Below are 4,163 nucleotides of genomic sequence, written 5' to 3'. Positions count from 1 at the left end.
TAGCTCTCCAGGGTCTCAGGCAGAGGTCTTTCCCATCACCTACCGCCTGGTCCTTTTAACTGGAGATGCCGAGGATTGAACCTGGGACCTTCTGCATGGCAAGCAGATGCTCTTCCCCTGAGCCACAGCCCCTCTTTATAGCTCTCCAGGGTCTCAGGCAGAGGTCTTTCCCATCACCTACCGCCTGGTCCTTTTAACTGGAGATGCCTAGGATTGAACCTGGGACCTTCTGCATGGCAAGCAGATGCTCTTCCCCTGAGCCACAGCCCCTCTTTATAGCTCTCCAGGGTCTCAGGCAGAGGTCTTTCCCATCACCTACCGCCTGGTCCTTTTAACTGGAGATGCCTAGGATTGAACCTGGGACCTTCTGCGTGGCAAGCAGATGCTCTTCCCCTGAGCCACAGCCCCTCTTTATAGCTCTCCAGGGTCTCAGGCAGAGGTCTTTCCCATCACCTACCGCCTGGTCCTTTTAACTGGAGATGCCGAGGATTGAACCTGGGACCTTCTGCATGGCAAGCAGATGCTCTTCCCCTGAGCCACAGCCCCTCTTTATAGCTCTCCAGGGTCTCAGGCAAAGGTCTTTCCCATCACCTACTACCTTGTCCTTTTACCTGAAGATGCCGGGGATTGAACTTGAGACCTTCTGCACACCAAGCAAATGCTCTACCCATGCCTCCTCCCAGCTCAATTCTGATTAACGGCAGGCTGTTCACCAATCCCATGTAAGTTTCCCACCCAACACAGTATTATATATTTATTTTATTAGGTTTGTATCCCCCCCTCCCCACAAGCAGGCTCAGGGCGGATGACAGTAACAATGCATAAACAACAATAAAATCCACATACGATCTACTAAAAACAATTCAATTATACATTAAAAATTGTAAGGTGCTGGTGATATTTCTCCATTGTTGTCTACTCTATAAGGTTGCCGTTAAGAACATAACAGAAGTCCATCTAGTCCAACACTCTGGCTGATTTCACACTAGAGCTGCCTCGATATTGCGCTGCCGTTTGCCCCGATACTATTGGTCAATTTCACACCCGAAGCCGCGGGGCTGCATTTGACCCGCGGCTTCGCCCGATTTCCTCTGCAGTTTTGTGATCCTCAAAAAACAGGATCACGAAACTGTGGGGGAAATCGGGTGAAGCCCGATGGTGGTCTCTCTTCTTGGTGATCTCTCTTCCAAGACTTATGGCTACCCCAACGAGGGGCTTTCAAGGAAAGTAAGAAGCAGAGGTGGTTTGCCTTTGCCTTCCTCTGCAGAGCCTTCCTTGGTGGTCTCTCTTCCAAGACTTATGGCTACCCCAACGAGGGGCTTTCAAGGAAAGTAAGAAGCAGAGGTGGTTTGCCTTTGCCTTCCTCTGCAGAGCCTTCCTTGGTGGTCTCTCTTCCAATACCTATGGCTACCCAAATGAGGGGCTTTCAAGGCAAATGAGAAGCAGAGGTGGTTTGCCATGGCCTTCCTCTGCAGAGCCTTCCTTGGTGGTCTCTCTTCCAAGACTTATGGTGACCACAACGAGGGGCTTTCAAGGCAAGGGAGAAGCAGAGGTGGTTTGCCATGGCCTTTCTCTGCAGAGTCTTCCTTGGTGGTCTCTCTTCCAAGACTTATGTTGACCTCAACGAGGGGCTTTCAAGGCAAGGGAGAAGCAGAGGTGGTTTGCCATGGCCTTTCTCTGCAGAGTCTTCCTTGGTGGTCTCTCTTCCAAGACTTATGGTAACCTCAGCAAGAGGCTTTAAGGGCAAGGGAGAAGCAGAGGTGCTAATTATGGATTTTGTCACCTTGCTCTGGCAGCAACTACATGCAGGGCTCCCCATTCGGTCTCTAACTAGTTAAGACATCAGCATGCATACATAAGCAGTACATTCTTTCATGACTACAGAGAGAACTTGCAAATCCCAATAGCCCCATTAGGACAGGACACTTCGCCTGAACACCCAAAAGCCAATGTGAATAAAAATGTTGTACACCAGTTCCAGACATGTCACAAGTTTAGGCTTTGGCTTATCTCCAGGGGTAGTTCCGCAGGAAGTTCCACAGGGCCTGAAAAACAGAACTATACTGCCAGGCCTTTGGTCGAGGCTGTGGACACCCAATCATCTGGCCTCCCTTGCTGAAACTGCCCTATTACACGTAAGCAAGATATTATTGTGACTTCTGCTGGTACTCTTGCTATCATATGTTCGGCACTGCTACAACCGTGTAGATCAGGGGTGTCAAACTTATTTGTTATGAGGGCCAGATCTGACATAAACGAGACCTTGTCGGGCCGGGCCATGTGTGGCAAAGCAAGACAACAATTCCCCAGTAGCCCCTGGATGTCCTAAACTCTAAAGCAGGGGTGTCGAACTTGCTGAGCAGTCAGGTTAGAACAGATAAAAGGAAGTCCTTCTTCACCCAAAGAGTGATTGACACATGGAATTCACAGCCACAGGAAGGTGGTGGCGGCTACAAGCATGGATGGCTTCAAGCGGGAATTAGATAAGCACACGGAGCAGAGGTCCATCAGGGGCTCTTAGCCACAAGGTATAGATCATTGCCTTGTTGTGGCGAGGGGGCTTGCGTGGTTCGATGAGGCTGTGGGCTATGCCGTGGAGGGCCACCCAAGACAGACAGGCCACAGCAGAGAATCCCAGATCACCGCAGACAGTGAAAGCAGCCATGAAATTAAAAGATGCCTGCTCTTTGGGAGGAAAGTGATGGCGAACCTAAACAGCATGATAAAAAATAGAGACATCACTCTGCCAACAAAAGTCTGCATGGTCAAAGCAATGGTATTCCCAGTAGTCATGTATGGCTGCGCGAGTTGGACTATAAGGAAGGCCGAGTGCTGAAGAATAGATTCTTTTAAACTATGGTGCTGGAGAAAACTCTTGAGAGTCCCTTGGACTGCAAGGAGATCAAATCAGTCAATCCTAAAAGAAATCAACCCTGACTGTTCCCTGGAAGGCCAGATAATGAAACTGAAGCTAAAATACTTTGGCCACCAAATGAGAAGGGAGCTCTCACTGGAGAAGACCCTGATGCTGGGAAAGACTGAAGGTCAAAGAAGACGGGGACAGCAAAGGATGAGATGGTTAGACAGTGTCATAGATGCAACGAACATGAAATTGAGCCAACTTCAGAGGACGGCGAAAGACAGGAATGGCTGGCGTGATCTGGTCCATGGGGTCACAAAGAGTCGGACTTGACTGTGCGACTGAACAACAACAAATAGATAGGAACTCTCAGTCTGGGGCAAGGGATGCTCTGTATTCTTGGTGCTTGGGGGGGCAACAGTGGGAGGGCTTCTAATGTCCTGGCCCCACTGCTGCACCTCCTGATGGCACCTGGTATTTTTGGCCACCGTGTGATGGATTGTTGGACTGGATGGGCCACTGGCCTGATCCAACCTTGGCTTCTCTTATGTTCTTATGGATAAACATCTGGAGCAGAGGTCCATCAGTGGCTATTAGCCACAAGGTATAGATAGGGGCTCTGGGGCAAGTCTTCTTGGTGCTTGGGGGGGGGGGGTCAACAGTAGGATGGCTTCTAATGTACCGGCCCCACTGGTGGACCTCCTGATGGCACCTGGTATTTTGGGCCACTGTGTGACAGAGTGTTGGACTAGATGGGCCATTGGCCTGATCCAGCATTGGCGTCTCTTATGTTCTTAAGGCCACGTCCACACTCATCCACCATCAGGTGACCTTGGACCTGTTTTTCTTCTTCTTAGCTGCTCCACGGGTTTGTTGTGGGAATGGAAGGACAGAAGGGAGCGCCTGTGCTCCTTAGAGGAGGGGTTGGATTAAAAAAACACACAACCTAGATTGATAACTGCCGTGCGTAAACACAGGAACCTTCCCTTCAACAGGAATTACAAAGTCTTGCTTGCTTCAGACATCTGAACCATGCTCTGAAATGTTGTCATGCACACACACAAAGCCATGCACGCGCACACGCCTGGTGCAGTCGGCATAGATATAATTTCCCATGGGTATAATTAACCTCCATCTTGGTGGTATTATATGTTTCGCACACACCTATGGGAAGTTCCCTGCGTGGCATGAGTTCCATTGCACAATATCGTGTGTCAGACATGTTGACAGCTGAAGCCGGAGAAGAGCTCCGGAACAGCTGGGCCTGGCGGGATGACCCACTCAATCATCAGCACACCGGCAT

The 4,163-nt window shown here is 50.0% G+C and overlaps 4 non-coding genes across 4 annotated transcripts; all 4 read right to left on the bottom strand.

Annotated features, from left to right (window-relative positions):
* Positions 1 to 60: 60 nt before the first annotated feature.
* Positions 61 to 132, bottom strand: TRNAG-GCC. Its single transcript has one exon. It is a non-coding gene; the product is annotated as a tRNA-Gly (tRNA).
* Positions 133 to 198: 66 nt separating this feature from the next.
* Positions 199 to 270, bottom strand: TRNAG-GCC. The gene has a single exon. It is a non-coding gene; the product is annotated as a tRNA-Gly (tRNA).
* Positions 271 to 336: 66 nt separating this feature from the next.
* On the bottom strand, positions 337 to 408 carry TRNAG-GCC. The gene has a single exon. It is a non-coding gene; the product is annotated as a tRNA-Gly (tRNA).
* Positions 409 to 474: 66 nt separating this feature from the next.
* TRNAG-GCC lies at positions 475 to 546 on the bottom strand. Its single transcript has one exon. It is a non-coding gene; the product is annotated as a tRNA-Gly (tRNA).
* Positions 547 to 4,163: the final 3,617 nt, after the last annotated feature.

The sequence above is a fragment of the Gekko japonicus genome, unplaced genomic scaffold (assembly GCF_001447785.1).
Source record: "Gekko japonicus isolate JY-2015 unplaced genomic scaffold, Gekko_japonicus_V1.1 scaffold1951, whole genome shotgun sequence".
In the NCBI taxonomy this organism is placed as follows: Eukaryota; Metazoa; Chordata; class Lepidosauria; order Squamata; family Gekkonidae; genus Gekko; species Gekko japonicus.
The sequence above is the reverse complement of the archived record's forward strand: the minus strand, read 5'-3'. Positions and strand labels throughout refer to the sequence as shown.